Genomic DNA, 24,312 nt, shown 5'->3' on the forward strand with positions numbered 1-24,312 from the left:
AACATGCCCAATAATTGATGGGCTTAAAGAGTAATCTTAGGAAAAAACTAAACCATTTTGTACGGACGGCGGGCAAGAAGTTTAATCCGAAAAGAGCCGAAATACTTGCGATCTTCGTAGTGAATAAATCCAAGGAAACCTTTAATAAGGACCAAGAAAAACTATTGAATATGTTCTTAAACTTTGCATTGAGGCACATTCAACTTGCCGACCAAGCAAATATATCCAACGTCGCTAAAACCAAATGATCATGTTGAGTCATACCTCTGGGGAAAATGCTAAGAGGTTCACCTCAGTAGGCGCGATAGGACGGCTCGCGGTCCTATCGAGAAATAAGCAAGGGTTCTTGGCGCAAGGACGTAAGTAAGTTAGTCCGAGTAAAACAAATAAGTGTCTGCAAGGCAAATATTGTCACCCTCACTGGAAAGACCGAGGAACTCGCAAGAAACCTTCGGAAAAGGCGCATTGATATTTGCGCTCTACAAAAAACCTGATGGACTGGTGCCAAAAGCTGCGGCATAGACCACAAAAGTGCTGAAAATGGCTATAAACTTCTCCATTTTGGTAGCCTACACGCTCAATACGATGCTGGCATTGCCATCTCAGAGAGTTTCCGTGATGCTATTAAAGAAGTCGAACGATTGGAGACCGACTGATGAAGCTTACCATTATATCAGCTGATCGCACAATTCACTTTTTCACCGCGTACACACCACAGACAGGTCGGTCTGATGTCGAGAAAGATGCCTTCGTGAAATTTCTCGATGCAATGACCTGTAACGTGTCCGCTGATGTCTATATCATAATTCCGAGGGATCTTAATGGTCATGGGTATGGAAGGGCAGACGGCAACAGATACCATGGGGAAAAGGTCTTGGAGCATACCATGAGGGTGGCGAACGTATAGTCGATTTTGCGGACACCCATAACCTTGCCTCTGTAAGTACACGGTTAATCAAACGATTGTCTCGTCTTCCTACATTTTATACTGGGAAAAGTAAAACACAAATCGACTACAAGAACGCTACTTTGCCTACCGACTGCCGAGCCGCAATGGATAGATGGCGATAATATTTCGAGCAGATTTCAACTGAAGAATTTATTCATTCCTCCACTTCCACAAGCATTTCGATCACAACTTATCAGCGCCACTGAAGTCGAGAAAGCAATAAAACGAATGACATTGGGGAAAGCATCTCTGGAAAGCAAAGGGCTGGGAAACGAACATCGTGGTTCAGTGAATTCTTCAATTTAGTTATTCAGGAAGTAGAACACCATCTGAATGGCAAGAAAGTACCACAGTTGCAATCTGGAAAAAGAAAGGTAGTCCAGCAGAATGTTCCAGTGCCATACAATGAACATTTTTGAATGCATTGATGACAACCGTCTTCGTGAAATCGTTGAAATAACCATAAACCTTTACCAAGTTTGTCCAGAACTGCGAAACTACTGATGCAATACACGCTGCGCGGTTACTCATGAAGAAACATTGTAAAAAGCATCGCTCTCTTTATTTTACATTTCTGGAACTGGAGAAAGCGTTTGACCATCTGCCACACGAACTCATCTAGTATACTCTACGACAGCACCTAGTATCAGAAGAACTCGTGCACTGTGTTTACTTGCTCTACCGCGACGTGTGCATCAAAACCTGTGTGTCTCTGTTGGTGTTCTCCTCTTTCTTCTTATTATGAGCAGCGTTCAACGTCCAACGCCCTATACACTGCTTTATGCAGATGAAGTTTTCCTAGCGTCTCATAGCAAACAAGATCTCGAGTAACTTGTCCAAAAATGGAGCGACCGCCTCATGGTCTCAGATTGAATCAGAATAAAACTGAATTTTTTACGACCGATCCCCATAAAACAGGCTCTATCACTGTCAGTGGCCTGCCCAGAACTGAGCGATTCAAATTTCTCGGATCAATGCTATCATCCACTGTATTATGAAATTGCATCACGCATTGACACAACCTAGATGAAGTAGCGACCAAAATGCCTGTAGAAACAACGGTGGCTTAATAAACTGGGTTGTAATTTGAAAGCCTCGTGACTGCATCCAGATCAGGCCTTTGATAGAACAAAATGACGCAACCAATCACCACGAGCCGGCCCCGCTTGTGAACGGGGCGGCTAAAAAAAGAAGAAAAAAGACACAACCCGTAATAATATGGGTAACATTCTCTCCTTGTATAATGAACCTACCCTCAACAAACTACGGATAGAGCAAAGACAAGCAAAAGTCATAAAGGAACTCCAATATTTTATTTGAGAGCGGGCAGAGAAAATGCCGTAGTAATAGTGTAGAAACTGACTACGACGCGGCCATGTTTGAAAAACTTCTAATAGAAAGATACTTTGAATTCAGGCAAGAGCCTTTGCCGGATTCCATCAAACGGGTGGGAAATATTAAAGAAATGTTGTTACAGCACCGAAAATTCAATCAAACTTAGGATGCTTGACCTCGTATTGCCAAGAATAAAAGGTCTACCTAAGAATCATAAACCTGGCAACGAATTCCCGGAACTTATAACAGTCAGAAACCCGCCAAACACAAAACATCGCCAAGAGGCTGTTAACGATTACGTTCAAACAACCAAGGGGACTACCCGAAAAAACCGTCAAGAATAAAGAGGGTTTTATCAGGAAACTAAAGGAGGTACAAATCACGACACTGGATTAATGACTAGCATCCCAGTGAACAAGGCACTTCTTTGTTTGGAGGAGTGACTACCAAGAAGAAATCCCACATCCTTGACATGAAAGCAAGAAACCGGGATTGCTAGCTAACTTTTAGAGGGAAGTTCTACGAAGGAACCAGAAGAGTGACAATGAAATATTCCTGGACAGTATTGGTAATGATCTACATTGCAAAGTACTACTCCCTAAAATCTGGACAAGGTATGTAAATGAGATTTTCACCATTGTCCATAAAAATAAAGGCGATTTTGAAGGTCCCGAATAAGGATGGAGAAGATGCTCAAGGTACATCAGAACTTAAAAGTATAATGGAGACAGAAAACAATCGGTAACTCCCATTTGTAGATTCAAGGATCATTAGAAAGGAAAAAGAGATTTCTTTTGATCTTTATAAAAAGCCTACACAGACAGCGAACGATTCTGGAAAATTCGAACCACCACCATTCATATTAAATAGCCCCTTTCTATGCAAAGATCGACAGATTGTTCTCCATGCCCCTCAATGCTGAACGATTTTTGAAAGAAAAGGAGTACATCATCGACAACGGAATGAAAAATTATTAAAGTCTCATGTGGAAAGGAAGGCGAAACTCCAAGAAATACGGACAGTCATATCCTTGTTAACTACTCAGAAGGGAAAAAATAATAGAGATCACACAATCTACATCTTCGTCAAAGCCTAAGTCAAAAGGGCGCGACATGGTGCAATCGAGTAGTATGCATCAACTCAAAAGCACGATAGGATCGCCCAAGGCCTACAAATTAAAGCACGAATCCAGCGGAGTATACAAATTAATATATCCAGATTGCTAGAAAAGCTATATAGGATAAATGAAAAGACGGAGAGGAAGAAAAAAAAACAGCAAAAGCTGGACCCTTCAGGTATGAAAGGTTTTAAGTGTTTTTTTATAAAAACATTTGAGTAAACAATTGTCACATTATTACATTTATATCCATTTTCATGTGCTGCTGCCATTCAGAGACTTAGAGCTTGCACTGAAGCGACAATTTTGACCAACTATAACTTTGATAGTACTTGTGCGATTTCCACCAAACTTAGTAGGATTATGCTCTATATCATCATCATTATTGTAAAATTTCAATCAATTACTGAAAATTAGAGTAATATACTATTATTATCTTTATTTGAACAGATTATCGGTATGGATGGTATTTCGGAGCCTAGGTACCATATAGTGGAAGCTTTCTGATTTCTTTCAGATTTTTCGAATAGGTAGGTTTCGAGAATGGGCCCGAGAAAGAAATTACCACTTTTCAGCCCTCGCCCGCCCCCTTGTGAATTAAATGTGAAAACTGAGACCAGTTTCGAAAAATAATCGAAACCTGTTATTTAATAATCCACATGATCATATTTAGTGAAAAAACATTTTACACCTCCTTCCGCATATATGAGAACCCTCCTTAAATTCCACGTACTTAGAACGATGTAAATTACCGTATGCGTGAGCGTTCACAGTGCCCATCTTCCGTTTCTGAAAAAAATGCATGTTACAGATAGCAAACCAATTTTAACATGGTTTTGTATTACACAAAAACCTTAGTTGAGTATGAACTTATAAAGGGCACAACTGGTGCCCGGAATACGCATATATCAATAAAATAAGATATCCTGTTTTAGGATATAAGTAACTGTTTTTATTATTTATTTTGATTCTAGTTGATAAAATAAAATAATTTGGTTGGCTTATAATCTAGCCAGGGAAGGCTTCACTTAGAAAAACGCTGCGCGCTGTGATTATTGACCGTATTATCGAAGCGGGATCATAAAACTAGGTTGATACTTTTAACAAGACATCGAAGATACAAAAGGGTTCAAATTTGCACTGGTAAATATGTTGTCCACTCCACTGTCATCACGGAAATACCTGGGAGTAATTTTCAACTTGAAGCTGAGTTTTATTGAGACGAAAGTAACTACCATCACCTGGACATTAGCAAAGATGCTACCAAATATAGGCGAGCCAAAACACAGCCAGCCATTGCTTCTACTGCAAGTTGTCAAATCTGTTCTCTTCTATGCGGCACCAGTAATTTACAAAAATACCTCGGGACTGAATTAGCGCTGGAAACTGTGGGAAGCTACATGGTGGCATCGGATGTAATGTGGACCGCAGTAGTTGCAACGGTGAAACGAGAGCACTCGCAGCTAAAAGAAGCGTAGAAGGGAAATTACCGCAATTAACACCACACAAGGAGTAGCAACAAATGCAAGCGGGATGAGTAGCTAACAACTGGCTGAGACCCGCAAAGCAATACCAAAACAGTGGTCCTGCGAAGAGAGTGTCGAATCGTCAAAATACGCCGTTCGACATAAAGTGATGGAGTCCAGCAGGATGTCCGAGAAAATTGTCATTATGACAACTTTCAAATACACTATCAAAAATTTATCCAAGCATCTCTGGATAATGTTCTTAATAAGAAACTTAAAATCGTCGACGCACTGTAGGCAGTTTTGAACAAGATGATACAAAATCCGAACTTCTTCACCAATGTAAACATATATATAACATGTACGTATTCCAGGGCTTGTTCTATAGAATTAGCTCGCTAATTACTGCTAAGCAGAAGCATCAAAGTGGACGCATTTGAATGTAAATACTTTTATCCCCATTAATAATACTTAAGGATATATTAGCACTTCCAGTACTTATGTCAGTGTAATTGTACCTCAGGGAGAAGAGGAGTCTTATATAGAAAGTTGTGCATAACAGCCAAAAAGGACTCCTCCTGGATGAATGTTGTGCATTAATAATTAGGACATTAACGGAAAATTTCCTTAAAAAAAACAGCCATGATATCCCAAATAAAGCCGAGTAGATTCATCCGCAACAGTTTTGACGATAAAAGTGATTCAAGTTCTAGGGATAATAGGGAACTTCTAACAAATTTTAATAAAGTTGCAGGCAATCATACCCCCTACTCTCTTGTGGTGCTCGCTTTTCTTGTCGCCCAATGAGATTATACACACACTTGCAGCGGTGCTTCTATCGCATAGAGAGTATATCTAGACTCATTTTTTACTCGATTTCCCCTATCCTCTTAGCTTCCAACAGGACTTTTTCGGGAAAGGGCATCTCAAATATGAATCAAATGAGAGATACCAAAATGGGTAAGAATACCAAGGTTTAAGGTTTAAGAAAAAATGATTAGCAGTAGGATTACTTCAATTAGTCACCTTTTTAGTAATTTTTTTCAGGATGCAATGTACATCAACAATCGATAGAAGATTGATCCAGTTAAAGTCCATTGAAATTCCAAAAATGTTGGTGATAATAGTCACGTGCTTAAACCGTGTGGCTCGACATAATCTTTTATATGAAACTGTCAATTTTTAAACCAGACTTAGATTTTATCTTTATTACAGTTTATTTTCAAAACATCGTAAAATAATTAATCATTTACTTGCAATCAGTCACGTGCTAATTTACTGCAAAAGACCATTAAATCCTGCCAATGGTGGTCTAATTGCTCAACTTTGAACTTTTCGCATTTATATTTAAAGTGTTTGTTCCTAAACGTGTCTCAAAATGGTGATGGGGTAAAAAAAACGCGAACTTATCTTTGCTTATTACCATCAGCTATTTCGGTTGAATCTGATATCAAGCCACGTCAGAAAATCTCTGAAAATGTTCTAAATATACGGACAAAGCAAAATATGATATATACATACTTTTGACGACCGATTCCCATAAAACAGGCACAATCACTGTCAATGGCGATGACCTGCCCAGAACTGAGCAATTTAAATATCTCGAGCCAATGCTATCAGCCAATGGAAAACTGCGTAATGAAAAACTGCTTCACCCATCGCAGCCTGGATAAAGTGGCGTTCCGCAACTGTTCTTTATCTTCGATCACAAAGAACACCGGTATCAACGAACGTCTTAAATCTAAAATTTACTGCAGTGTCGTCCACCCTGTCGCCCTCTACGGTTTTGAGTGTTCGCCGACTATAAAAAAAAAGGCATCTTGCAGTAATGGAGACGAAGATGTTGCGTGGGACTAGCGGCATGACATGTTTTCATCACTTCTGAAATGAGGATCGATATGGGGTTGTACCGATCGTGGGAAAATTGCGAACGAGGCGTCTTCGATAGTATGAGTAACGAGAATCCAGTCGCCAAGATTAGTTTGACCATCGAAGTCGATGGTAAGCGACCAAAAGGCCGGCCGAAACCACAGTGGCTTGATACTTTAGATATGGATTTGAAAGCCTCGCGATTGCATTCAAATCAGACTTTGAATAAAGCAAAATGGCGAAATCGATCATGACGAGCCGATCCCGCCTGTGAACGGGACAAAGGCTGAAGAAAAAGAAAATCCTGAAATTTCTAAACGAACGAAATAAGTTTATAGAAGGGTCAATGAGATGAAAATATTTCATTACAAAACTAGAATTACAATGTAAAGTAGGTACAATAAGAATTGAGGAGATTTTTCATCCTCACATGGGATACTTGAAAATGAATTTCAAAGTCTCAATAAAAATAAACCGTCGAGAGAGAAGTAGAAAAGGGGGATTCTCCATGGGAGTTCTGTCAGAGGCGTTAAATAGAGAAACTTTAACCAAATTTTGTCAATCATGCATTTTATGAGAGGCTAGATGATTCTCACCCTGGAACTGATTTTTGCTACGACCTTAATGATGATACGGCAAACCACTTCTGCTTCCTCAAACAAAAGCGAAATTATCTCTGCCAACAAAACCCTCAAGGAGAGGAAAAACCCAGAGCGTGAAAGTCTTCCTTCGGAACTACGCCTTTCAGCCCCCGTAGAATCTATACAGTTCCTGGTTACGCTTATTGGTAACTTCTGGTAATTTAATTTTTTTCTCAATGGATGAAAGAAGAGGATGATCGTTAGAATTAGCTCGAGGGCACCCCTTCTTGAGTGCAACAATTAGAGAAGTATTTGCATATTTCTTGCCGTCACAAAGGTAATCCCTGAAATAATCCCAAAACGCATCAGAAAATACCTCGTGGTGGTACATTCCGCTGTGTACTTCCCCTTACTAATGTTCTTAACAAAAGCATATCCAAAGATACCTTTTCGGATATATGACAGGTTGATCATATTATACTCCAAGCAAGTCGGAAAACGAAGGCTCGACGCTTCAGGCAACTTTGATCTATCGTAACTTTAGTTTCCCAGAATGATCTTTCATATTAAGCCTACATTATAGCAATTTTATCATTCTAGTTCGAACCTCCCTAGGTTCACAGTAAATTTTCAAAGTATAGTAGTGCACTATTTTTAACTTTATTTAAATAGACATTGAGATCGAAAGGACTTTGAACACTAGATGCCGTATATATGATAGTATAAGCGTAAGAATGGGTCCATGAAATATATGACTAACTCTCGCACTCAGCTCTTTACACCTTATGTCAAAACTAAATCTTGCTTCAAAAGACCCTAATTGAGATCTTTCTGTTAATACGCCACATGGCTTCATTCAATAAAAAAAATTTTACTCCTCCCTTTACCATGCATACCGACCCGGCTCAAATTCAGCGTAGAATGATGTTCCTCCACCAAGCTTCCGAGAAAAGTGTATGCAATCAACAGAGAGGCCGACAAACGGCCTTACGGACAAAAGGACAAACATACACCGTGCAACTCCCTTATCATGCGCTCCAAAACCTTTATGAAAGACAATTTGATCGTTATTTGGAATTGTCCTTCTTCTTCCATATTGCAACGGTCGTGCTTGTTTGCCAATAAACAACGTGGTTCGGGAGCTCACTGGAGCAGAGTATGGGCATCAATTGTTCACTTTTCAGAGCTTAGTTGCTATCTGATCAGCTCATTTATTCGCACGCATTCTTCGGAATGAACTAGCATGTTTTTATTACCAACTACAACAAGTGAGTCTAGATTTCATGAATTTCGGGGGATATTCGCCTAGAACTCCATCAAAGAACAAGAGTTATAAGTCACTCCAAAAAATGCAAGTTTCAATATAATTAGTTTGAAATAAAGGCATTATCAAAAATCAAAAGTGTCAAAGAATATGCCATTTCTATATTTACTCTACAACCGTCAATAATAGAGATTAATATATTACATTTCACTAATTTACTGAAACATTTTCTTCAAGTTCATTCACTTTTCCACTTCTTTTCTCTACATGACTCGTACTTTAGATAACACAAGTGATACTCTCCCCTCCATTCAACTCCACCACCTTCTTCCTATCTTCATTAGTAACAAAAATTTTCAACGAAGCACCATATACATATCCAGGTTAGAAATAGCGTTAAAAATAGGTAGTTCGTTCCAGATTATCATTTACCAGGTCGGAAAGTGGAAGTGCTTCAGGTATGAACTTTTTTTTTCCATTTTCTACACAGTTACAGCGCGTTTCTATTTATTACGCTAGTGCGATACAGGCATTCTACTGCAAAAGAGATAAATTTGAACTACATTAACTTGGTTAACAGGAGTCGGATTTTTACCAAACTTTCCAACATTGTGCTTATGTGCAATAATCATTTTTTTTTTTAAGTAGAAAGGTGAAACGCATTTACGTACAGCGTACGTACAGTTGTCCACTGCTCTGAAATAGACTACTGGCTAAAAGAGCCCCTGACACTTCTTGGACACTGGCTGACTGACTGACATTACATAACACTAGGCCTATTCAATTCAGCAGCGCACAACTCGTTGTTCTGTGCCATCTGTAGTATGGTAGGTAGGTAGGTATCAGTGGCCGCTCCGAGGAGCCCAATTAGCGCTTTGGTGCGCCGTTTTGATGCCACAAACTCCTAAGACCGTGACTGTTGTTATGGAAGCAGGGAAGCAGAGTCCAGCCGGCTCGGATCTTCAGAGCCTGCCCGTAGCATTATCATCTGTAGTATACATTTCCATCTTTTTCGCCTTAAAATAAGTTTGAATGCAACATGCCACTCGGATTTACAAGGACTAAACGGTGCTCATTAGCTAAAGGACGCATACTGGATGCGCGGCAACCGACTTCGTACATTAGCCGGCCAACCACAACGTTAGGTGAACATTATTTGGGACGACTTTACCTAAGGACTCACTCCCTGAATAGTATCTGTGTTGCAAGCAATTATTTTGCAGGGTAGAAAAAAATAGCTTCAATGTTTATCTAACATTTTCTAAACTTCTCAGAGTTTAACTTTATCATTTTCAGCTTTCTAATTCTTTTGGTTAAATTCATTCATCATATTGGAACTCAAGCTAATACTTTGGTAGCTGATTCATATTTTTATTTATATTGCATTAGATAACACTGCGATTTTTATTACTTTGAAAATCACGTGTTAGTAAACATTCTCTGAGTTTTCTTTTTTATCTGGCATTAATTTTATGTAGCAATAATTCTTATCATTACCCACATCAACTGATTAAAATCACTAGTCCCATGGGCGACTTCATCATCATTGCCTTTGAAGGCAACCGATCTAGATTCACCATGAATTGCTACTTAAGATGACTCATCTGTATGAGAAAATATACTACATATGACCGGAAATAATCCCACTTACGATACAGTGTCGGTAACTAAAAATTATGTTAACATACTATTATTAATGTTATTTGAACAGATATCAGAATGGAAGGTATTTCGGGGTCTATACTTTATATATTTTTTAGATTTTTAGGTTGCTTAGGTTCCGAGAATGGGTCCCTGAAAGGATTGACCACTTTGCAGCTCCTACCCTCCCGCATTCTGCATCAACATGTCAGAACTGAGGCCAGCAAATTACTAATTTCATTTGATACCCCATATGACTACATTTTGTAAAAAAAATATGTACATGCCCTTTTCTGGAGACCCCTCTTAAGTTTCACATAGAACAATGTACCTCACGGTATCCCTGTTCTTTCATAGCTCCCATCCTCCACCAAATACAACCGTTTCAGGGAAACGAGCCTGTGACAGACAAACAGACTGATGGATAGTAAACCGATTTTAACAAGATTTTGTTTTACATATAACCTTAACCTGAAATATGTATATATCTTTCTTGTTTGGAAGCAAAGAACAAAATGATGTCGGTGAAATTTAAGCCGATTGCCTGCGTCCTTCTGAAATTTTTACCTACCACTTCTCAGCAGCTCGGACGGCTATACCTTTCAGCCCAAAGCCGCAAAGGGCTGTAAATCAAGAGATTACTAGAAGACAATCAGCTGCGGGACGACAAGGCTCAACATGATCACAAAAAGAACGAGTTCTTGGAGGGATTATTCATTCAAAGAAACTCTGCATACACTAAATCTAAAATGTGTAAGTGGGAAATGGGGGGAAGTTACGTCGCGAAGCCATAGCGGAAAACAAAAAAAAAAACGACAAAGCACCTTCATTCGCTGTCTCATCTGCCAAATGTCAATGATGTGTGGCATGTAGGTCACAACGTTCCCGACTCCACGCGGTTGAACGACTATATTTTCTTTCGCTTTCCATAGTCCTTACAGGATTACACTGACCGATAGACTCGGAGCCAAAGCTGGGACTGTACAGGACGGGGTCTTCCAAAAGTTAGAGGAAGCCCTTCTCAACAATTCGAATTACAGTGCCTTAGGCCATTGTTCAAAGTGATTCAGGATAAATCCCTACCCACATTTTTAAATTTTAATTTTATAAATCCTCAACGGAGACTGCAGATTCTCTCTAATAATAGCGACCATAATGCTACTCTAATAGAGATTCTGGTCAGTGACAAAGAATCAGCCTTTTCTTGATGAACTGTGATATCCACAGGCTAAACTTTAAACAAACAGATTATGAGGAATTCGAGGAGAAATATGCTCGGTGATATCGAGCGAAATGCTTACCTTCCGATGGTACACAGTACAATTTTTCATGTGCAAGGAAGTTATGTTATAAAACGTCTCTTAAACTGAAACTTATAGTAGATGTTCTTAAACCTTCACCTAAAATAGACTTAGAGTAAGCACGACTTTCAGGAGTTATAAAACGAAATGTCCTATACGAACGGCACTGTGGTTCTCCAATTCAGTCACATGATGCAGACTGACCTCATACCGAATGATTATCTGCTGTATTATTTCACGATATGTGAGAAGTTACCTCCTTATGTAAATGTTAAAAAATAATAAAAAATCATCCGATACGGTTGGTATTCCCAACGTGGTCCGGAGCACTTACCGGAGATTGGCGTCAGCAATTATTGCACCCAGTTCGATAATATGTTGAACAATTCTCTCCTTCCAGGACAGTGGAAAGAAACACGGATGTTCCTGATTTTAATGGAAGCGAAGGATTCTTCTAGTTCTACGTAATGCCGCCCAATCAGTTTGCTCCCTAACATCAGCAATTTGAGTCGAAGTGTGTTCCTAGAGTGTTTCTAGCGATTGGAAATGACAGGACGATTTTTCTATTTCACTAGTTCATTATCTCGATATTTCGGGAACCACTTGTTCCATTCTTCAGTACCATACGGCTTTATTATAGCGTTATACAAAGACACAACTGGCTCCCGGCACATCGGTATATACGCATTAAAGTATACTATTATAATATATAGCAGAAAAAAACCAAACAATTATTTCCACTAAAGGTGTTTGAGGTTTCGGTATTCAAAGCTTTGAACGGAAATATATTGCCGAATGCACAATTTTGTTTTCTATCTAAATGGAGATAACCTCCGATTTTTCTCGCGGATTAATAATAGTGAATGTGTAAAAATGAGAGTGTCCTTTGATACCATATGCTGGTTGAGCTGGTTATCAGACCTGTAGAAAATGAGTTTTTGGGCATTTCGTAGTGGGGAGGTGTAGTATGCTGTATGACAAGTGTTCAATAACAGATGGCAACAGTACGAGTACTTCATCTAAAAAAATGGAGACCAGTGGTTTTTTTTTCATCTGAACATTGAAGCGTCGATGTGCTGAAACTGGTCTAAAATCATATCGCCCCACAAAAAACGGAAATTCATAAGAAACCATGAAAAGATCCTTTCGAATTTCATAAAGCAATACAAAACATTCACCGCAGCTGACTGGGGAAAAGTAGGACCTGAATAAAAAGTAATTTCAAAGCATTTAGAAAAAGTTGCGGCTAATGCCAGTTTTTTAACTCCTGTTTAGATGTGAGTCTACTAAGAACGCATTGAAAGACCAGTTGGTTTCCGTTCAACGACGATCGGGAGAAAAGTAGCACACCTCCTGTATTCAAATTATTGGTAAACGCCCTCCTTTACTAGTGGCTTGGGGAGTGGTAGTGAACAAAAGTCCTGGACGCTTGGACTTTGTAGAACTTAGCAAAAACTAGTAACAATATTTAAATGTCTTAAAGGATGGTCTAGGCCATTTAAAAAACGAATGGAAGCAAACAGAAATTTTGCAATCTTAATGCAAAACAATGCACCCTGCCATGCTACGAAATCTGTCAAGGGCTTTTATCCAGTCGAGACATTACCACTTCCTGATATCAAGTCAGTTGAAAATGGTTGGAGTGAGATTTATGAAAGGCATGAAAGTTTAAACTTAACACTGATGCATTTTTTAACTTTTTTAAATGTTAAACAACATTCAATCAATCGTTCAATCCCATTACCCATCAAAATTAACTATTCAAATATGAACATCTATCTGAGATGTAGATCCCCAACAACATATAGAAAGGAAACCACAATAAGCAATCAACACTTTAAAATCAAAACACTATTCGTAACTAGGTAAACATTTCTCCATAGTGATACTCTCCTCTTGCACTCTTTTTCTTCTTAAAACCTTAAACTTCCCCATATTAATCTTATCTCCATATTACACCTCACATATAGTAAAAACTCCCTCGACACGTAATACCAGCCTAGCTAGTTCAATGGCCAGCGAGTGAAGCTATGAAATGAAACCCGTTGTAGATCGGAAAGAATCGCCTACAATTCTTTTTGAATTAAAAAAAAATATATTTTTTTAAATTTTTTTAGTTTAGATTTTCCATTCGATGATCAATATGGAAAAATTTGGAAAAAAATCACACCCTCTTTTTGCATGTAAGGTGAGCCCCCAAATTTCATTTCAATCTATGTAGCCGTTTTCCAGAAAACTAGGTGCAACAGACAGACAGGCAGTACATCGGCTTTCATAGGATTTCGTTTTGCACAAAAAAAAATTTAACAACAATTTGAAAGATGGTCGAATACACCTCAGAATGTCCACATTGGGTTTTAAACAATACCAGGCACGAATTGTCTGCAAGCCCGGCATTGGTACAAAGTGCAAGAACTATTTGAATAAACGCTTTTCTAGTACATGCCAATAATCTAGAAAAATTTCAAAACCGATCTTATTTATTATTATATAATAATAATAAGTGCGAACTTAGACACTTGATGTACTTAGATGACATCAAGCTGTATGCTGGGACTGACGACCATCTTAAAAGTCTGTTGCGAATAATAGACATGTTCAGCCGTGATATTCGGATGGAGTTTGGATTAGACCAGTTTAGAATCCAAGCCATTTGCAAAGGTCATCACGAGCCGCATGCCGGACATAGCATTGGTGACCTCCACATCGAAGCTATAACCGAGACAGACTTCTACAAGTACCTAGGAATTCTGCTGGAAACCCATGCTCGAGTTGGTGATCTGAAGGATGCTCTGCTGTCCGAATTCCTGCGACGTGTAAAGCTGGTGTTGACATCGCATCTCTCGGTGAAGAATAAAATAAGCGCGTTGAATGTATTCGCACTTCACACGGATGAACCTACCTCGTGACATCAGAGGTAGGGGCGTGGTTGCCGTGCCGGTACAACATCATCGCCAAGTCGACTCACTGCGCGCTTATTTTTACAGCAAAGAGCAGGTGAGTCCCTTGGATGCGGCTGTCTGTAAGGCAGACTGTGGACTGACTCCACTTAACTTCGATCTTTCGATCTTTCAATCCTCTGAGTGGGGTGAAGTCGGACCAAGAGCGGGTCGATGAATGGAAGTCGAAGGCAATGCACGGTAAGCATGTGAATTGTCTTTGGCAGCCATTTGTCGATTTGCATTTGTCGAACAGATGGCTGTGTGCTGGGGAGCTCTTTGCTGAGACGGAGGGGTTCATGTGTGCCATTCAGGACGGCGTGGTCGCCATCGGATTTATAAAAAGCTCATCATGAAACAACGGGTGGAGAACGACCAGTGCAGAATGTGTGGTTCGGCGTTAGAGACATTGGACCATCTCATTTCTAGCTGTACTGTTATGGCACCGGTGCAATACAGCACCAGGCATAATGCTGTATGTAAGGTTATCCATCAAAACCTTGCATACAAGCATGGGCTAATCACGGGAACATGTCCGGTTTACCGATATGAGCCGCAAGCAGTACTTGATAGTTCTGCTTACAGCATGTATTGGGACCGGCAAGTTCTGATTGATCGCCATACTCCACACAACAAGCCTGACGTACTGTTAGTTGAGAAGACGGGTCGCTCCGCGTATATTATTGATGTTGCTATCCCCCATAAAAACAACATTGAACAGAAATACGTGGGGAAGAAGGTGAATTATGAGCCGTTGGCTCGGGAAATCAAAGAAATTTGGCATTTCGAGCGGGTGGTTGTAGTTACCATAATATTGTCAGCTACAAGTATTGTACCTAAAGTCGTCACGGCTTCCCTTGATGTCCTGGGACTTTCGCACAATTTGGTTCAAACCATGCAGAAGTACACCATTCTGCATATGTGCTCAATGTTGCGGGGAGTTCACGACGGATTCTCCCATTAACCTACCATCGGCCACCACCACCAGCACCCCTTTAGTTTCTAAGTAGATAGAATGGTCCGAGCCTAGATGCTTTGCACTTAGTGCTAGTATTAGGTAAAATCCGTCATCTGCCGAGATTGTGATAACTCGGAAAATAATAATAATCGTTAGTGCAACAATCCATATAGGATCAGGGCCTTGAAGTGTGTTAGAGTACTTCATTCAAGACCGTAACGGTACACTACAGTACACAATTAGCTGATCATATGACTTGAGAAGGGAGGGCTAATTTCAATTCAATTTCAATCACCCCAGGCGCGAATTTTCTTCCTTATGCGATATGGCTAATTGACAATACCTAAATGGTGAGGTGAAGAAGTGTTCTTACAGGTCAGGTGACTTTACAGGTCATGAATTGAGTACTTTCCATTTCCTTCAAATCATGTTGGAAAGCTTACTTTCTTCACACTCCAATAGGTTACTTGACAGTTCCTAATCCATATCTGCCCTCTAGGCTGAGTGAATAATAAATGATATGCCAGTAGTGATCAAACATAAATCAAACAAAATCACAAGGTGATATTTATTTAACAAAACGTAACGAACTCAAATTATGAAACATTGAAACCGAAATATTTCCTACCTCATCTACTCGTGACGATATTATTGTACCAAAACAACAACAAACAAATTACCATTTTTCACTTTTAATTATAAAAACAAACTGAGTCGTATAAAGCGTTGAAAATTAGCCACTAAATTCAAATTATATTAAGTAAAAAGTCCTCAGGTGCTTAAGCCTCGCAAGGTAGAAGCAGCTGCTCTGAACCCATTATAATTTCTACAAACTAATAATTATTTTGCCCGATTTGGAAATCAGTCTGAGCAGAGCATCATCTGCCTAAAAACCCAACAGACAAAACTATCAAATCGGATATCGCCCATTGTAAAGACCCCATCGACACAGGCATAATGACAGGAAATCGGAAGTGCGTGATCCATTATCTATCCCGTCAGCAGCGTGCTCAAAACACCAACTCACTAGTTACATACTAATTACTTGTGACAAAATAACAACAATTTACGGTCATTATAATTAATAATTGCGAAAGACCGCTATGACGACAGGAGGCATATGCTCGCATCTACATAATAATGCCGTGGGTTCAGTGGAGCCCCCATTTCAATAATGCCCTGACAAACAGTGAAGAATAAACGTAACAACCTTACACTATCTCAATTGCACTGGATCAGCCCGCACCGGCAGGTACGAGTATTCGGCTAGTCTGGCATCTAGCAAGGTAACAGCCATCCCAGCCACCATCATACATTATGCATTCCAAACCAGCGGACAAAAAGGCACAAAAACGCCAACTTACCCGGTTACTATCCAGAATGAGAATCAGCTATTCACGCTATTGTGCTTTATATTGATGTTGGATTAGATATAAACAATCGGAAGATACTTTTTCTATTCAAATTATATCTTTTATTTCCACTCTTCGGGGCTCAATTATTTATGCACTATCAATGGGAAAAGGAAGTTATTTTCCGGTTACACTGTAACTAAATTACAATATCATCACTTTGTATTACACTGTTTGCACTGGTGGCACGTTCACTGCCAAGAACACTTTACTTTGCCGTATCTCTCAAATAAATAGAAACAATTAAAATGTAACAGTTGCATATCACCGAAAACGTGTTGCCGAGATTAAGCAGAAATTCATAATCTAAGTCAATGCCTTGCGTTTATCTCTCCTGGAAAGCATGTTACGCGTACACTTCGCGAAACTGAACTTTGCTGCAATGTGAATTTCAGCACATAAATACCCATCAACGTAGTAACTGTACAAATAATGCACGATTTAGAGAACCGACCCCCAATACATCCTACTTATTAGAAGATAATGAGCCAGACTTCCAACTGGGTTTCAAAAAGTAACGTTCGCATTAATCAAATGTCTAGTACGGACTAATCGGTAAGCGACTGAGAACCATACCACTTACCTGTCCGCTTTCCAATACCTCCTCACCAAACCACCACTAAGGCGGTATCGCTGCGACCGCGGTACCGAGCAGACCAGGTGTATCTACATATCACCTACACGGCGGAAAGGTAAGCAGCAAACACCGCGTACTCTATGTTGAGTCCAATATAGAGTAAAGTGAGGAACATAGGCCAATGTGCATTTCCCATGGAAAAAGTGGAGCAACTTCGCGAGATAGATACTTGTCCCTGAAGTAATGCGACCGGATATCGTGCACTCGATACACAGCTAAGTGCATACATATTTCGCGATTATTAATTTGTATCTATGGGCAAGTATCTTTCAGAGATATCCAAGAGTATGGAGAAAATGCACCGGTCATCTGCTACCATTAAGAAGCCGGATGGTGGTAAAAAGATATTTTTCTAGAATTCAATTGAAATTCAGAATAATTCCTTTTAAGCGACCTTGATTTCAGTTATTTCTAGACGTCGCGAGACATTGGAAATATTTACTTAATAATACCCAGCCATCAATATTCTTCTTGCAGTAAGTCTGCAGATCTTCGTATCCTCGCCATTTTAATTACTGCTTCATTAAGTACTATGGCTACAGTTCCTTCTCCAAACAGTATGGGACAAGTGAAACCGACAACATATTTTTTCCCAAAATGAAATGGGCGCCCAACGTGGGCTTAGAGTGGAAACTATGAAACCCTCTCTCTGTCTACTCATTTCGCCTAATAATATTGCGGGATTCCTAGTCCTCCATCAGATACCTCCTCAGGTGGTGGATCGGAAAATGTCCCCTAGATATAGTAAGGACTGGAGAAATCTAATACCCGGTGCGAACCAAAACTAGGCAAACCTAGGCGCGATGATCTAATTGAGAGCTCCGGCGCACGGTTCTCAATGTTAGCCGCCGCTTTTATCTCTCTGACGTGCCCTTATAGAGGATCGTCAGCCCGGCTCGAAGGATACATACGAAAAAAGCTGCACGTAAAACCCATCAGAACAGCTAGTCTCCAGGCTCCGTTCAGTTAGCTCTATCAAGTTTAGAGAAAAAAGTACACTAAGTCACAACACAACTGTTTGACAAACAGCGATCAGCCTTTCAAAGCGACCTTGAAACAGATAAAATTGGATACAGAAGTAAAATGCACTTAGTTCCTAGCAAACAGTTCCCAGACATCCCTGTGTCAGATCAAAATCCTTCAGATCAAATCAGAGCATTGTCAAGTGCCATCTACTAGCTGAAGACATGAGAGAAGTTATTAAAGAAGTACGGTAGGAACGCCTCTAGAACCAAGTGGAAGATAATATCATTGTCCAATCTAATACACACGTATAGCTTGAACCAAGGCTGAAGCCAGAAGCCAGGAGACCCGCCGTTAGCTATGCTAATGCGGTAAAGAGCACTCGACCATTCCCAGAGCAAATACTCACTTGTGTACAACGGGAAATAATTGAGGACCTCATCTTCATGGAGATGTTTGGGGGATGGAATAAGGAGATCGTGTTTACTGTCACACGCTTTCGACCAAATCTTATACAGGTGGACTGTGCAACGGGGGACACGGCAGACTGGGCTAGAACTATGGTCGCTAAACTGCCAGGATGAAAGGAAATAAAACTGTCGACACCTGCTGGGGATCATACACCAGGTTCACACATGATGACGGCGTGGCGCAGCAGGGTTAACAACATTCGAAGTTTATTTCGAATGTTGTTAATTCGAATGACGGACGCCACAATCGGCATCTACTCCGTGGCGGAGTAGGCCTTGATTTTTGAAATGTAAAAAATAATAATTGAAGTTAAAAAGTGAGTTCACATAGAAATTTTAATCAAGCAAAACTAATTATTGAAGTTGATAAATTTGTCTACTGAGAGAGTCTCGCTAATTATTCCTTGACTTCCCTTTATATCAATAAAATTATTTAAGCTGTGATTTCTACGTTTCTACTCCGCGACGGAGAACACCGATGGTGGCATCCGTCAGTCGAATTAATAAGATTCGAAATAAACTTCGAATGTTGTTAACCCTGCCAAATAATCGTTCGTTGTCTAGGTTGCTGCTGCGAATGTTCGGAAAAGGGACCCCGGCCATACGTTCCGGCCACCTTTCGCAAGGAAGTGTTTCACGCGGTTCACGACCTAGCGCATCCACGCATCAGGACGACAAATCAGTTAGTCACCGAGAAATACTTCTGGCCCTCCATAAATAAGGACATCAAGCCCTGGGCGAGAGAGTGCATCGCCTGCCAGAAGTGGAAGGTCACCAGGCATGTAAGAAAAAAAGTGGGCACACCTTACACCGCGATATCATAGCCCCTTTGCTCTCGCATGGTTTCAGGCATTGGCTCACAATCATCGACCAACATTACGGCCCAATCTTGTTCCGAAGCCCTCTGTCGAGAGTGGATCCCTCGCTTTGGTGTCCCTGCACTGATCATCACTGACCAGGGAATGCAATTTGAGTCAACCCTTTTCTCGGAGTTAGGCAAGCTTCAAACGCCAGCGGACTACGGCATACCACCCGCAATCCAATGGCCCGCTATGATCCGTCCTGGATTCAGGTCTTGCCTCTCGTCCTACTTGGCCTCCGAATAACCCGCTTCCTTTCTTTTATATTAGTAAAATTATTTAAGCTGCAATTTCTACGTTTATTTTAAAAATTGCTAGCGATATTCATATCTAATATCTAGAAGAATCTTACAACCAAGTCGTACTAAGACTAAAACGGTTTACCTTCCCAAACCATAGCGATCGAGACGGGGCAACTTCTACACCTCCCCATCAATCACGCACGATTATGGAGAGTTTTCATAAGCAAGGGCGAAGGCAAAGACTTACTCCCGATCGAGGTAGACGACCGTTCTCTAGAGTCAATTAAATGTAGTAATTCCCTCATAAACTATAGATTTGATAGCATACCTGCGCATGTGCACAGGGAGGATTAAAGGAAGTATACTTCAGGGTCAAAGGGTAGTATAGGTCCCGGGCGAAATGTGGATTGGTACCCACATTGGAGCATAAAACCTGGGAAATCCCTACTGAACCAACACCAACAGCTTTACTACCAAACCCTATCTCCACCTCCACGTGGTGACCGCTGGGAGCTCTTTCTTGACGAAAAGCTGCAGACGGAGAAGGATGAAGGCGAGTCTCCCGCGCCTAAAAACGGGACAAATTGTACCAACTGGTCCTCCAGGTTGGGGGTTGGGTAGGGCTGACAACCCTACACGGAAAACAACTTGTTACGAAGACACAACAGGAGCCTCGGATAGGACGGTTTTTAAAACGACGGACCCGGCAACGACAAAGGAACAACGATTTGCGCATTTTCTCATGGAACGTGCGCTCCCTGTACAGAGATGAAGCTGATAAGCAGCTACCTGATACCCTGTCCCAATATAGGGCTTATATAACAGCGTTGCAAGAGATGCGATGGACAGGGACCGGTTTCCCGGAGAAGAGCCACTACACCATATATTATAGCGGTCATCCAGTAAACCATGTGCTCGGAGTAGGTTTCTTAGTCAGCCAAAAAATGAAACCTGCTGTTATCGGCTTTGAAGCGAACGGCTATGCACTCTGCGCTTGCGAGGCAAGTTTAGAAATATAAGCCTCATAAACGTTCACGACCCTACAGAGGAGACTGCAGAGTCGGAGAAGGATACCTTCTACGAGGCAGTAGAACGAACCCTCGAAGCCTGTCCCAGATATGATATCAAAATCATACTTGGGGATTTTAACAGCCAAGTAGGGAAGGAGCCCGTATTCAGGCGATACGTTGGCTCCCATAGTTTACACGAAAAAACCAATGATAACGGACTGTGGACTATCCAATTAGCAGGGTCACACGAAATGGTTGTTGGAAGTACCTGGTTTGCGCGGAAAGCGGTCCACAAACATACGTGGGCCTCTCCAGACGGGACCCTTTCAACCAAATTGACCACGTGTTGATCGAACGCCGCCAACTCTCAGCCTTGATGAATGTCAGAACATATAGGGGGGCCAATATAGACTCGGATCACTATCTCGTTGGCATGGTGCTCCGAGCTCGAATAACAATACCACCTAGAATCCCCTCTGACAATCAGGTGAGAGTGAACACTGAAGCCATCCACAACACAACCCTCCGCGATACCTATAAGAGGGAAATGGATGCCGCAATAACTGCAGTCAACAGAGGACCTGGAGATGAAGCATCAACAAATGATCTTCACAATCACCTGAAGAACGTTATCATGGATACGGCCACAAATATACTTGGCCCCAGCCGCAAAAGGAATTGGAACGGCTGGTTTGACGATGAATGTAAGCTAGCAACGGAACGGAAAAATGCTGCATACCGAGTAATCTTGCATTCTCAAAGAACGCGGGCACGCGCGGAGACTTATCACAAACTCCGTCGAGCGGAGAAGCGACTTCACAGACGGAAAAAGGAAGCCTGGGAGAACCAACAAGTCTGTGAACTAGAAAAGTACAGGGAGCAACCGCACCAGGCGCGGAAGTTTTACCAACAAGTCAGCAGGATGAAGCCTTATACACCTCGATGCTCATCCTGCCGAGACAAAGAGGGAAATCTGATTTCCGACAGAATAGGCATATTAGAGCGATGGGTTGAGTACTTTGATGAGCTACTGAACAACCAGAACATCGGCGTGTTGGAGGTCCCGCCAACTGAAGACGACGGACAAATACTGCCACCACTAAGTTTAGTAGAAACAGTCCGTGCAATTCATCGGCTAAAAAATCATAAGTCGCCAGGAGCCGATGGAATTACAGCCGAATTGGTTAAATATGGAGGCGACCAGTTACACCAAGTGGTTCATCAACTTGTGCTCAAGGTATGGGACAGCGAATCAATGCCTGACGATTGGCAACGACGCATAATCTGTCTCATACATAAAAAGGGAGATATCACACAGTGCAGCAATTATAGAGGTATCACGTTGCTAAGTACCATCTATAATATATTCTCCACTATCTTGCTAGGCCGGATAGCCCCATACGCCCAGAACATCATTGGCCCATACCAAAGAGACTTCACTCCAGGCAAATCAGCAACAGATCAGATTTTCTCTCTGCGGCAGGCGATGGAAAAACTGTTGGAATATGGACAACAGTTGCACCATCTGTTCATCGACTTTAAAGCCGCCTATGATAGCATAGCCAGGGTAAAACTGTACACGGCCATGAGAGAATTCGGTATCCCGACGAAATTAATAAGAGTGACTAGGCTGACCCTGACCAATGTGCGAGGCCAGATAAAAGCAGCAGGATCACTCTCAAGACCATTCCACATCAACAACGGTCTACGACAAGGGGATGCGCTATCATGCGTCCTCTTTAACCTGGCCCTCGAGAAAGTGATCCGTGATGCTGAGGTGAATGCAAGAGGTACTATCCTCTTCAAGTCCACCCAACTACTGGCCTATGCTGACGATATCGACATCATGGGAAGAACCACCCGAGACGTACAAACTGCCTTCATCCAGATCGAGCAGGCGGCGCGAGATCTTGGGCTGCACATCAATGAAGGCAAGACAAAATATATGGTGGCAACGTCAGCACAGAAGACGAATCAACCAACAACATCAAACCGCACTGGTCAAACACAAACACGAAGAAGAATAAGGATAGGAGAATACAACTTTGAGACCGTTGACAATTTCTCCTATCTAGGGTCGAAAATCACAACCGATACGATGATGAAATCTGCGCATGGTTGTTGTCAGCCAACAGAGCCTATTTCAGCTTACAAAGACTGTTCCGCTCGAAACGTCTCACCATAGGGTCAAAGTTCTTACTGTACAAGACTATGATCTTGCCAGTCCTCATGTATTCCTCGGAAACTTGGGTTCTTAGCAAGAAAAATTGCGAACTCTTGGCCGCGTTCGAGAGAAGAATCCCCCGAAGAATTTTTGGCCCCCTACATGAGGATGGACGATACCGTAGCCTACACAATGACGAAATCTATGAACGATACCATGACCGTCCGGTTGTGGATAAAATCCGGCTCAATAGGTTACAGTGGGCGGGTCACTTAATCCGTATTGATGAAGATGATCCCACCCGGAAAGTCTATAAGGGCAATATCTACGGTAGAAAAAGAAGACGAGGCAGACCCTGCCTAAGATGGAGCGATGGCGTGGGTCAGGACGCCAGACAGCTTTTAGGGATATCGAATTGGTGGACCTCGGCGCAAAACCGGGATGTCTGGAGTTCCTTATTAAGGCAGGCCTAGACCGGATACCGGTTGTTGCGCCGTTGATGATGATGATACTTCAGAGGGCACATCACGTACCGAGGTCTCCGAAAGAATCGCGGAGGCCATAGAGACTGAAACGACAGGAACGAGGATGGAGGTAGAGCTGCTGCCTAGTAAAGAGGAGAAGCTTACCAACCTTCACCTAGACATTCCAGAGCTCTAATTCGACAGCCAAATACAAGGAAGTACCATGTCAGAGGAGGAGGGCAATACTCTGTCATTGGAGAAGAGCTAGCACTAATGGAGCCAATGGTCAGCACTAAAATAGCCCAAGCAAACCTCCACCATGCAAAAGCTGCAACCGCAGTAATTGCAAGAACAAATCCTAACATTGAAGTAGTACTAGCTCAAGAACTTTGGGTATACTGGAGGCGAATTCGTGATCTGCATTGAGGAATTATGCAGATAATTTGGGATTCCTTGTTTGAAAAATTAAGAGCTTTCATCTTTTTCGAAAGAAACTTTAGATATATATGCCTTTCAAAGTTTCTAACTAGATACCTCGTGGCTGTCCAAGTCTCACTGGAAACTCGAGAGGCAGGCGGGACCTTTCAAGAAACCACACCCGGACCCAACCGGAATTAGTCGGTAGATTCGCGAAGTTCTGCGAGAGGAAGGCGCTATTTGTCTGACATCT

At 41.4% G+C, this 24,312-nt stretch overlaps 1 protein-coding gene across 1 annotated transcript in view; it reads right to left on the reverse strand.

The window, feature by feature from the left end:
• The window catches only part of LOC119661674 (clavesin-2-like), an 84,914-nt gene extending 67,475 nt beyond the window's left edge, over positions 1–17,439 (reverse strand). The window contains exon 1 of the mRNA XM_038071111.1: positions 16,785–17,439. The gene's annotated coding sequence lies outside the window, so the exon portion shown is untranslated. The remainder of the gene's footprint in view (positions 1–16,784) is intronic.
• Between the last annotated feature and the right edge of the window lie 6,873 nt (positions 17,440–24,312).

This window comes from Hermetia illucens, chromosome 1, assembly GCF_905115235.1.
Source record: "Hermetia illucens chromosome 1, iHerIll2.2.curated.20191125, whole genome shotgun sequence".
NCBI lineage: Eukaryota > Metazoa > Arthropoda > Insecta > Diptera > Stratiomyidae > Hermetia > Hermetia illucens.